Here is a 13,082-nt window from a genome sequence, read left to right as displayed (position 1 = left end):
GGAATCATGATTGGTGGCACTTTTGGTGAGTACGAATCATGTTAATGTGCACGATTAAATGCTCTGTAGTGACATAGGGGGATTAGTACAATGTCTGCCAGCTAACTTGCTGACTGTGTGTAATGCTGGGGAAATATAAAGGGATCATTGATGCACTATGGCAAGGATCACAATTGCTAGCTGTCAGGTAGCACGTGCTCAGCAAACTTACAGGTTACTTTTCCATGAAGGAAATTGGTGCGGCCTTTTTGTCAGAAAAGCAAACAAAATAGGAGCCAATCATGTCTATATAGGGTACTATTGACAGATAAGTAGAGATGTACCAACATTTAGGCCAACTTTGTTGACGCAATTGCTAGACTGACTTTAGAATCACTACATGATGCAGAAAATGAGTGCTGCCTTCACGTCAATTGATAATAGCAAAGTGGCTCAGACATATGTCTCATGTGAGTCTGGTGAGTGCGGAAGGAAAGCGTTCACGGAAGTACTATGAATGTGTGGGGTTATTGTGTTCCTTGATCTTTTTGGATACATGTCAGTTCTGGATTTTAAAACTTCGTGAAAAGGTGTAAGGTGCCCTCAGCTAACATCTTAGAATGTTTATTAAGTAAGTTGACAACAGAACAAAACCAAACGACTACCGCACATTCCTATATTTGAGAGTATGGTTGTGGTGCTCAAACATTCTAAACACGTCCGTTGTCAAACGTGTGTATAGGTACAGGAAAAACCTGTGCCAACAAGTTAATATTAATTAGAAAAAGAATGGAGCACACAGGGCATCAATTAATATATCAAACAAATTGCAACATTATTTGACCCAATAAATGTATAAAAATGACAAATAATATGTACCTATCAAGGTGATATCAATATAGTGCCTAATCAATTTGACAGATTGTCAATGAGACTCATGATTGAATGATTGAATATATCATAAATGTAAGATTTAATGTGAACGTAGAAAAATATAGAAAATATTAAGAATAGAAAGGAGAACAGTGTCACAATTAACAATCAAAATATTCAGTGGTACATGACCTATTTGTAAATCAAATGTAATAACCAACAAAAAATTGTCACATCAACCAATAAGTACTGAATCCCCTCTTTGGAGAAAAAATATACAGATCTCATATAGTAGTGAGATGAGCAAAAGATGTCCATTCCAAAGAAATAGCTGAAAGATGATGTCTTCATCCAGTTTGAGGAAGGAAGCTGAGATTCATCCGTATTCAGCCCCAAATTGAAAAGGAATAATAGAGTTCATCCGTATTCAGCCAATAATAAAGTTCATCTGTATTCAGCCGACACGTGTTTCGTCCACTATGGGACTTTATCAAGGCTGATTAAAGAAAGACAAATCAATTTGATTTACTACTTAGTCCTAATGTCATTTAAATCCAAGCATGACATGCCTATAAAAGATAGGAAAAGTCGCCAAGTAAACGACATAATAGTGACAATTTTTGGATCTAAAGTGTGCGAAAATCACCATGATATTACCAATAAGAGTTGTTTAAATCTTAAATATGTTACGCAAACAGAAACCAAAAATGTTTAATAAATAGTAAGCAATGAGTCCGAGAGTGATATAGGTCAAGAGAATTACAAAGAAAAAACCAGAAGAGTCCCAAAAGTGAGTTGAAAGACCAATCAAAGTGCAAGAGATAGTGCACGTTAGTTACAGTGAATCGTTAAATGCCGCAAGTAGAATGGTAGTCACTCATAAATGCTGGTAATAGTCCTTGACAACCCCGTTAATTTAGAAATTTTGTGCCCAAAAACCTTTGTTGACAACCAAAGAATGTATAAAAGCACTGGGTTTTGTACCTTAAGATTTCAAAAAGATATTCGATAGTTTAATAAACTTCATAGTTTATGAGGCAATTGTAGATCCAAAATGAAGTATTAGAATGTCATTGGAGATCTGCAAAATAAATAATCAATGATGTGTCTAAAGTAGAACAGCACTGGAGAAATGATAATAATAAGTCAGAAATCTCATTGTTGACTAACCTGCATTGTGCGAGATCTGTGTATTGGAAGTCAAATAATAAGATGTCAAGTACAAATGGCATCCCATGATAAGGTGCCTAGTACAAAGAGGAACAAAACCTGCTATTAATGATTCCGTCATAAATGGATATTATATAACTACTTCACACAGCTAGATAAGTGTAATTATATTCATGAAGTAGAGATATCGGACAAATGTCCCGATCATAGCATCAAAGTCCAAAAGTAACACCAAGGCAGAAAGGTTTTAGGTTGTTTATATTGTCCCACAAGGCCTATAATACCCTAAATGTTAATAAGAAGTTTATGTCATCTAAGACTCGATAAACCCAGCATGTATATGCGTTAAATATCAAATTAAATTGTGAACTGAAAAGATAACGAGGGCATAGTATTGAGTCCAATAAAACAATCTTGTCATTGAAATAACAACCCCCAATGGACACGTCCAGAATATCAGAAAACAAGGAAGTCAAGCGCAAAGTAAGTAAATGGAAATAACAGTCCCCAATGGACACGTCCAGAATATCAGACAACAAGGAAGTCAAGCGCAAAGTAAATACATGGAGAGTTAAGTATTTTAGTTGTTATAAAACAAGAGAAATTATCAAACACGTCCTGAAAGCGGTACGTAAAGCGCGCCTCCATAACAATGGCCCCTCCCCATTACCTTTCAAACACGTTACTAAGTCGTGCCGATAGCGAATCGGTTGTAGTAAGCACCGAGCCATCGGCCATGACGGACATATATAAGTATAAGAGAAAGCAAAGAGGGACTAAACTTCTTTGCGAGGGCAAAGGCACATAGTTTTATCCATAGTAGAAGTGGCGGCCATCTTAGAGAAGCTATGTTTGAATTGAAACACAACCATCAACTCAATGGTGTTAGGTATAGACCTGCTGTGCGGTCCAAAATAAAGCACAGATTTGAAAAGTTATTTTCGCCGATCATTATTTAAGAAGAGCAAATAGTTCAATGAACGCATATACTCGAACTTTTCCGAATACAAAATGTAGTGTTCGACAGAAATTCAGTATTTTGTGTTAAAAGGAAAGTATATCTGAAATCTATGTCAATAACCAGAATGAAGGTATATAGCCAACATTATTTAGGGCACTTGACAGATCAAATGTGGTGATACTGAGAAAAGTCATAAAAACCTGTCAATTGAGGAGAGATAATTCTAAGGTGTCTTAAAATAAGACACTTATTCGTAGAGGAAGTGGCAATTCTATGACCCGTGTAAACATTCCTTAGTTGCCAACAAAGCATGACCATATAATGAAGAGTTTGAGTATTGATTTTGATATGAAGTAGCATTAGCCCCTCAGTAACTAAAAAATTGATGTTAGTTATCTGTATAGTGGAAAGAATACCAAGTGTAGCACAAATCATATAACATAGAAAGATATGCTATGTACATAAGGTCATATATATATAGGTTTGTAAGCACAGTCTGATAATTGTGTTAATTGTTGTACATCATATATGTCGAGGACATCAAATAACACATTTACATCAAAAATCAATTGCAAAATTATAAATAGTCATAGGAAATAGTGTAATTCATGGTCGATATTTATTCCCATTTTTGTACTTTTTAGCCTGAGTATCCATTTGGCCTCATTTCTTCTCAAATCCAGCTCACGATTTCCTCCTCTAGGATGTGGCTGTGTTTGGCTAATGCCCATAAATTTTAGCAACGGAGTTTCTACGCCAGAATGTTCTTTAGTAACATGACGTACTAAGGGTGACAGATGATCATTATTTCTTAGGGCACGCACATGTTCTTGTATCCTCTCTTTGAGAGGTCTAATCGTGCTCCCAACGTATATTTTTTTACAGTCACATACAAGTATATAAACCACATACTTGGAATTGCAGTTAATGAATTGTTGTATTTGATAAGTTTTACTGCCATTGAAGTTGAAGCTAAGGGTTCTGTGCAGGGCAAAAGTGCATACATTACATTTACTGCAACTAAAGAATCCCTTCGGTTTGTCGGGTAACCAAGTAATGGATTCATTTTTGGACGGTGGTAAGTAACTCTTACATACAAGGTCCCGGATTGTAGTCCCCCTTTTGTGAATCATGGTAGGTTTAGCCAATAGTAGATGTTTGAGGGTACTGTCAGAGTGTAAAATACCCCAATTCTTACAGAGGATTTTATAAATGTCTTGGCTGTTTTGACTGAAAGGGGTACAGAATGTCACCGGACCTTTTGGTGATCGATTCGTATTCTCACTCTTTTTGAGCAGAGAAGATCTTTGGATTTTGTTTATTTTCTTTCTGGCGTTGTTTATGATTTGTACAGAATATCCTCTTTGGAGAAATCTATTTTCTAGTTTGTTGAGTTCATATTCACATAATTTATTATCACTACAATTCCTTTTGATCCGAATCATTTCTCCAAAGGGGATGGCATTTTTTTGAGAGGTGGGGTGAGAACTTCCTGCATGTAATAGTGCATTGCAGGCAGTGGATTTGCGGTATAGGTTGGAGTGTACCTGGTTATTCTTAATGTATATTTCCAGATCCAAAAATTGAATACGATCCTTGTTATATTCATAAGTCATCTTGATGTTAAAATCATTTGTGTTAATGTGATCTATGAAGTCAAGTAATTTGGGCTGATCGCCAGTCCAAATCATAAGTACATCATCGATGTACCGTCCCCAAAAGAGTATATGTTCTGTCAGATGGGGGGGACCATTTAGCCACACATGCATCTTTTCAAACAAACCCATGTATAGATTGGCATAGGAAGGTGAGAACCGAGATCCCATGGCAACTCCCTGTGCCTGTCTATACCATTTGCCTTCATAGCTTCAACTTCAATGGCAGTAAAACTTATCAAATACAACAATTCATTAACTGCAATTCCAAGTATGTGGTTTATATACTTGTATGTGACTGTAAAAAAATATACGTTGGGAGCACGATTAGACCTCTCAAAGAGAGGATACAAGAACATGTGCGTGCCCTAAGAAATAATGATCATCTGTCACCCTTAGTACGTCATGTTACTAAAGAACATTCTGGCGTAGAAACTCCGTTGCTAAAATTTATGGGCATTAGCCAAACACAGCCACATCCTAGAGGAGGAAATCGTGAGCTGGATTTGAGAAGAAATGAGGCCAAATGGATACTCAGGCTAAAAAGTACAAAAATGGGAATAAATATCGACCATGAATTACACTATTTCCTATGACTATTTATAATTTTGCAATTGATTTTTGATGTAAATGTGTTAATTGATGTCCTCGACATATATGATGTACAACAATTAACACAATTATCAGACTGTGCTTACAAACCTATATATATATGACCTTATGTACATAGCATATCTTTCTATGTTATATGATTTGGGCTACACTTGGTATTCTTTCCACTATACAGATAACTAACATCAATTTTTTAGTTACTGAGGGGCTAATGCTACTTCATATCAAAATCAATACTCAAACTCTTCATTATATGGTCATGCTTTGTTGGCAACTAAGGAATGTTTACACGGGTCATAGAATTGCCACTTCCTCTACGAATAAGTGTCTTATTTTAAGACACCTTAGAATTATCTCTCCTCAATTGACAGGTTTTTATGACTTTTCTCAGTATCACCACATTTGATCTGTCAAGTGCCCTAAATAATGTTGGCTATATACCTTCATTCTGGTTATTGACATAGATTTCAGATATACTTTCCTTTTAACACAAAATACTGAATTTCTGTCGAACACTACATTTTGTATTCGGAAAAGTTCGAGTATATGCGTTCATTGAACTATTTGCTCTTCTTAAATAATGATCGGCGAAAATAACTTTTCAAATCTGTGCTTTATTTTGGACCGCACAGCAGGTCTATACCTAACACCATTGAGTTGATGGTTGTGTTTCAATTCAAACATAGCTTCTCTAAGATGGCCGCCACTTCTACTATGGATAAAACTATGTGCCTTTGCCCTCGCAAAGAAGTTTAGTCCCTCTTTGCTTTCTCTTATACTTATATATGTCCGTCATGGCCGATGGCTCGGTGCTTACTACAACCGATTCGCTATCGGCACGACTTAGTAACGTGTTTGAAAGGTAATGGGGAGGGGCCATTGTTATGGAGGCGCGCTTTACGTACCGCTTTCAGGACGTGTTTGATAATTTCTCTTGTTTTATAACAACTAAAATACTTAACTCTCCATGTATTTACTTTGCGCTTGACTTCCTTGTTGTCTGATATTCTGGACGTGTCCATTGGGGACTGTTATTTCCATTTACTTACTTTGCGCTTGACTTCCTTGTTTTCTGATATTCTGGACGTGTCCATTGGGGGTTGTTATTTCAATGACAAGATTGTTTTATTGGACTCAATACTATGCCCTCGTTATCTTTTCAGTTCACAATTTAATTTGATATTTAACGCATATACATGCTGGGTTTATCGAGTCTTAGATGACATAAACTTCTTATTAACATTTAGGGTATTATAGGCCTTGTGGGACAATATAAACAACCTAAAACCTTTCTGCCTTGGTGTTACTTTTGGACTTTGATGCTATGATCGGGACATTTGTCCGATATCTCTACTTCATGAATATAATTACACTTATCTAGCTGTGTGAAGTAGTTATATAATATCCATTTATGACGGAATCATTAATAGCAGGTTTTGTTCCTCTTTGTACTAGGCACCTTATCATGGGATGCCATTTGTACTTGACATCTTATTATTTGACTTCCAATACACAGATCTCGCACAATGCAGGTTAGTCAACAATGAGATTTCTGACTTATTATTATCATTTCTCCAGTGCTGTTCTACTTTAGACACATCATTGATTATTTATTTTGCAGATCTCCAATGACATTCTAATACTTCATTTTGGATCTACAATTGCCTCATAAACTATGAAGTTTATTAAACTATCGAATATCTTTTTGAAATCTTAAGGTACAAAACCCAGTGCTTTTATACATTCTTTGGTTGTCAACAAAGGTTTTTGGGCACAAAATTTCTAAATTAACGGGGTTGTCAAGGACTATTACCAGCATTTATGAGTGACTACCATTCTACTTGCGGCATTTAACGATTCACTGTAACTAACGTGCACTATCTCTTGCACTTTGATTGGTCTTTCAACTCACTTTTGGGACTCTTCTGGTTTTTTCTTTGTAATTCTCTTGACCTATATCACTCTCGGACTCATTGCTTACTATTTATTAAACATTTTTGGTTTCTGTTTGCGTAACATATTTAAGATTTAAACAACTCTTATTGGTAATATCATGGTGATTTTCGCACACTTTAGATCCAAAAATTGTCACTATTATGTCGTTTACTTGGCGACTTTTCCTATCTTTTATAGGCATGTCATGCTTGGATTTAAATGACATTAGGACTAAGTAGTAAATCAAATTGATTTGTCTTTCTTTAATCAGCCTTGATAAAGTCCCATAGTGGACGAAACACGTGTCGGCTGAATACAGATGAACTTTATTATTGGCTGAATACGGATGAACTCTATTATTCCTTTTCAATTTGGGGCTGAATACGGATGAATCTCAGCTTCCTTCCTCAAACTGGATGAAGACATCATCTTTCAGCTATTTCTTTGGAATGGACATCTTTTGCTCATCTCACTACTATATGAGATCTGTATATTTTTTCTCCAAAGAGGGGATTCAGTACTTATTGGTTGATGTGACAATTTTTTGTTGGTTATTACATTTGATTTACAAATAGGTCATGTACCACTGAATATTTTGATTGTTAATTGTGACACTGTTCTCCTTTCTATTCTTAATATTTTCTATATTTTTCTACGTTCACATTAAATCTTACATTTATGATATATTCAATCATTCAATCATGAGTCTCATTGACAATCTGTCAAATTGATTAGGCACTATATTGATATCACCTTGATAGGTACATATTATTTGTCATTTTTATACATTTATTGGGTCAAATAATGTTGCAATTTGTTTGATATATTAATTGATGCCCTGTGTGCTCCATTCTTTTTCTAATTAATCTTAGAATGTTTGTTGAAGTTAGTTGTGCCACAATCCAAATATCGATGGCTGTCCAAGTGTATGCACGTGGCTTCACATCTCCATGGTTGGTGCAAATCACCATAGCTGGGTCACAACAATTGAATAAACTGTAACAACAGGATGGCTTACAAAAGTCCCTGCCCCTCCCTCTGTACATTGGACCTATGTGTAATAAATGTGTCATGGCCACAAGGCATGTTTGACTGGTAATGCAGTCCTCAAGTAACCAGGCTTTGGATGTCTGTCTTGGATACACATGATGAGACGATTACACTCCATATTTCTTTCTGCTCAACAATTACGGGGCATGTTTGCAACCACATGATAGTTAGGGCCAATGTATGTGTGCAGATATGTGTGTAACTGTCACAGGCGACCCATGCTATGTGCAAGTTGGCGGTGATATATCAGATGCAGTACCATCATGTCTGAATGGCTGCCATTTCCTTATTCAGCCTACACATTGTATATGTTTATGAAATTGGTGCGCTGTGCACAGATTTTGAGCACATTTCTTCGTACCATACCTTGCAGGTGGACCGGCACCCTACACTGTGGGAGAGGAGGTGACATTTGAGGACCCCGACCACTCCAGTAAGTGTTGATATGTCTGTTATGTGTTGTGTTTGCTGGTTATGGACTTGTGTGAGTTGGACGCATAGCAAGGTGTGATGCATTGGGCAAGCTTTTCTCTTGTTCCATGAGTGGGAATTCAGTTTCTTACATGTTTTGAGTTGGCCAATGCGTATCCAATGGTATAATGTAGGGATTGTAGGCCATTCCTGTAGGCCCCACTGTGAGTACAGGGGTTAGTCATGTGGATGACACTTGTATCACCAAGAGTCGCACTGGAAGTCAGCCCCGATTTAGTCAGCCTGTCAGACCCACATTCTCTAAGATTGGTACAGCAAATTGATTTCCAATAGACATCTGCTTCCCTATTTACCTACGTAATTTTGAGACAGTAGGTAGAACCTCCTAGCAGCATGTACTTCCACATGTAGTGCTACAAGTATTTGGAACTTGAGTGCTATGGCCTAGGTGTGCATGCAATTCATGATCATGGGTGTGTACCAAGTTCTGCATTTCCTGACATGTCTGACCCTATGAGTGCTGTAGGGTTTGCTGACTCCTAATCGTAGATAGACCTTACCTGTGGTGTGTCTGTAGAGACAAACATGTGTGGAGTTCTTACACTCCTCGGTGTACATGTTGTTGGCAAATTATAGTTGTTTATCCACCCCCCCTCAAACACGGGCATGGGTTTGTGAATGGGGTACCTAGTACTGATGCTACCAGTATGTTACACATACATGTGAATAAGTGACGGTTTGCTTGCAAACTAGTATACACACTCAGGTTTGGCACTTGGTACTATACTGGCAAGTCCAGTTACAACTTGCAGACCATGTGGCTTTAGTTTTGCTTTCCGTACACTGACATTTGTAGCCCAGGTCTTGGCGGAGGATATGCAGCATGATTCTTAGCTGATAACTGCCAGAACTCAGATTGCAAGTCAAAGCCAGTTGTTACCCATCTTGTAGGTTATGGATGTGCTATGTGTGATGTGACCTTTGTAGTCTGGCCTGCCATGTACCTCCTCAGGGACATTCAATGATTTGTATTGTGATGTGAGCTGTTACAAGTACAGTAGATGTATTGTCTGATTAACTTGCTGTGCCATTTCACACAATGCAGTTACTAATGTAGAATATCTGCATTTGTCTTCACAGCTTCTAACATGACTCCAGACCAGGTCCGTAAATTTCAGCGCCGGGCAATTCGATACCAGCACATCCTGCTGGTGGAGTCGGGGTTCCAGAGGATGGCCCGGCGATATCGCCATGAACGGGCCTCCGAGGCATGGAGAGCCTTCCCACAGGGTGGGTCTACTTTGCCCACCCCAGCCACCACCAGCACAACCACCAATCCGAGCCAGGTGGCCCCACCCACAGCTGCCACTGTTGGTCCGACATCTGCTGGACTTCCAGGACCCAGCATTGCCACCGGTGCAGGACAGCCCACTAGGCCTGGCACCACACCCACACAGACCTCCTCCACCGGTACCCAGACTGCCACTGCTCCATCTGTTGACCCTGCAGCCTTCAACCAAATGGACCGTAAGATGGACAAAGTGCTGCGCAAGTTGAGCCACCTGAGCCGGGATGTGCGCCACATTAACCGGCGTGTTAAGTCCATTAAGAGGACTAGACTATTTGCTATGGACATGATTCCCTCCCCTCCCTCCTCTTTCCTTGTTCTTATAGTTAGTGGGCTTAGGGTGCTTAGTGTTAGGTTAGTATAGGCTGTTAGTTTAGTTAGTGTTAGTGGGTGGGGGGTCCTGATTGTTTCTATTTTTACTTATTGCATGTGTTTGGCTATGTTGGGGTTCTTGTGTGTTTTTTAAAACAAAAAATCCAAAAAAACTAAAAATAAATTACCAAAAAAATAAAAAATAAAAAATATTTGTATAGGATAGTATAATATGTGTTTAGGTTAGTGTGTGTTGTCCTCCATGTGTCCCGCCTCATAAGGGGGATGGGGGTAGATGTTTAGAATGTTTCGTTACATGTGATAAGTAAGTGTAGCTTAGGTTAGTTAGGGACAGTTGTGGGTAATGAGTAGTCAGGGTAGATTAGGGTAGGTAGGATTTTTCCCTCAGTTTCCTCATCTGTGATTAGCATTAAATAAATATTTGGTTAACCCTTAATAATATGTGTTGAATGGTACTTTATCGTGGGTTTGGATTCAGTGTACATCAATTTAGTACTATAACATCTGTGTCCTATGCTACAAACAAATCCCAACTGAGCTGTACGATTGGCAGCTAGCCCAGAGCTACCTTGCAAAGTGTCGACCCTTCGTTGCAACCGCCAATCACAGTTAATATGGATCCCAATGTGTTTCTGTTGATAAGTGTGTTTTGAAAGTCAGAAACAGTGCTTCCAGACTTGGTATTGGGGAAACAGTTTTAGGTCTGACTGCAGTGTGATGATCATGCACACCCTTATAAGATGAGTTCTCATTGGCAATCTTGTATTCTTGTCTTCATGACCCTCATACATCATTTGTGACACAGTTCGGCATGATTACCTATTTGTATGTTAACTCAGACACCTTCATTTATGCAGTTTTTTTTTGTGTTTACTTAGATTAGTGTGACATGTTTATTGTGTTATTTTTGCATGTTGACAACATTTTGCGGCCACTATTTGATGACTTAGTTATCCCCTGGGGAAGCATTCTTCTGTCCAACACAGCATGGTGGTGTATGGTTTCTCACTTCATCAGATTTGTCCCTCAGGATGGACAGAGTATGATGCAATCATGGGCACTGTGCAGAATTCTCTCACTACATATTATCAGGACGGTTGTATTGAAAAGCTACGTAATTTGACAGTAGGCACATTTCAGTTATCTACTGCACAGCTGATATGTCACATTACCCAGAGGCAGATTTGTTGTGTAAGTGCTAATTATTGAAAAGTGCTATAGTGCTATCTGTACATTGTCCATGATTGTGAGTCCATTATAGTGACATCTTACATTGTGATCCAACACAAGGGGTTACGGAAATGCTTTTGACCTGCTGGGGTTGATGTTTCAGACAGTGCAGAGGGACAGGATTTGGCAATGAGTAGGAGAGAGACAATCACTGGGCTGGGTGACAAGATATACAGTGGTTTGCAGAACAGTGCTTGAGTAAAGTTGTTGCAAGACTGGCAAGTTACAAAGCGCAGGACCTTGGTAAATGTGGGCCATGTGGCAGGGACTAGTGCTTCCGGGTCATTTTCCTTGTGAAGGTGATCTGTTCCATGTCTTCTTCTTCTGATGTGTGTGTTGCCTCCTCTGTCCTTGTTGTTGTTGGTTGTGAAGGGGCAACACACACCTCAGTGTTAGAAGACGTGGAGTCAGACATCCCGGTCGCTGCTCCCTGTGAAGGTCTTAAGGGCAGTACTGCAGCAAGGAGTATCTGCTGGTTCTTGAGAATAGCAGCCACATCACGATGGTAGGCAGCCAGGTCGGCCCTGAGGGAGTCATGATTGCATTCGTGCATGCAGTGGAAGGATTGGGGTGTGAGGTGTTGTGGCAACTCCCTTACTGCAGTGGTGAATTCCTTGACAGTTTCTTGTAGTCCTTACAGTATGGATGTTAGGGCTTGCATAGCTGCTGCCTGATCTGCAGATGGCATCATGCACAAACGCATCCCCTCAAGGCTGGCTGCCATAGTTTGCATCCCCACCCGCACCTCCTTGGCCAGCTCCCGCTGTACTCCAACTACAGTTCTCTCAAAGCTGGTGCCAGTGTCGTCTGAGTCCTCAGCTGTGTTGGAGCTGGCAGGTCTTACAATTGGGGTGGTGGGTGGATCGTCTGCGATGGCTGCTTGTTCTGTGCTCCTCCTTGTGACTGAAGGTGGGATCTGGAGGGTGTCAAGGACCTTTTGGGTAGTCTTCTGGGGAATGTTTATCGGCTCGTCATCCATGTCGTCAGGGAAATCTGGGACAGGCATATCCGCAGGAGATCCATCTTCCTCTGCAATGAAACAGGGTACAATTAGTGTGTCTGTGTTGTGGCAATTTTGATGTGACGTGCCTGCCTTTTGATGAATTCACTTTGTGATCTTGTTTTGTGTTAATTTCTCCAGTCCTTCAGATGGGCATTCTTCCAGGCCTATGGCCCACCTGTGTGTCACATGTATGTTATTGCGTTATCAGACTTGTCATCCTCATTGCCTCTAGGTGTTGGTTTATGCCAAATAGAGAATTGCCACCTTCTTTTCCTACTCAAGCCTCCGTCTACATCCATTCTCATGGTGAGACTTTTCACTGGCTGTGGGTGTACTTTCACTGGCAGCACACTTAACAATCTGGACCTGCCCCAATCTCTGATCTTTCACATCCACTTAAATGTAATTGACATGTGGCATATCCTATGCATGGCAATGTTATGATCCGATATGGATGTTGACATTGGTAATGTGTCCTGCTGATGTTGGGGAATGTGTGTT

This window comes from Pleurodeles waltl, chromosome 8 (genome assembly GCF_031143425.1).
Source record: "Pleurodeles waltl isolate 20211129_DDA chromosome 8, aPleWal1.hap1.20221129, whole genome shotgun sequence".
NCBI lineage: Eukaryota > Metazoa > Chordata > Amphibia > Caudata > Salamandridae > Pleurodeles > Pleurodeles waltl.
Note: the sequence above shows the minus strand (reverse complement) of the source record.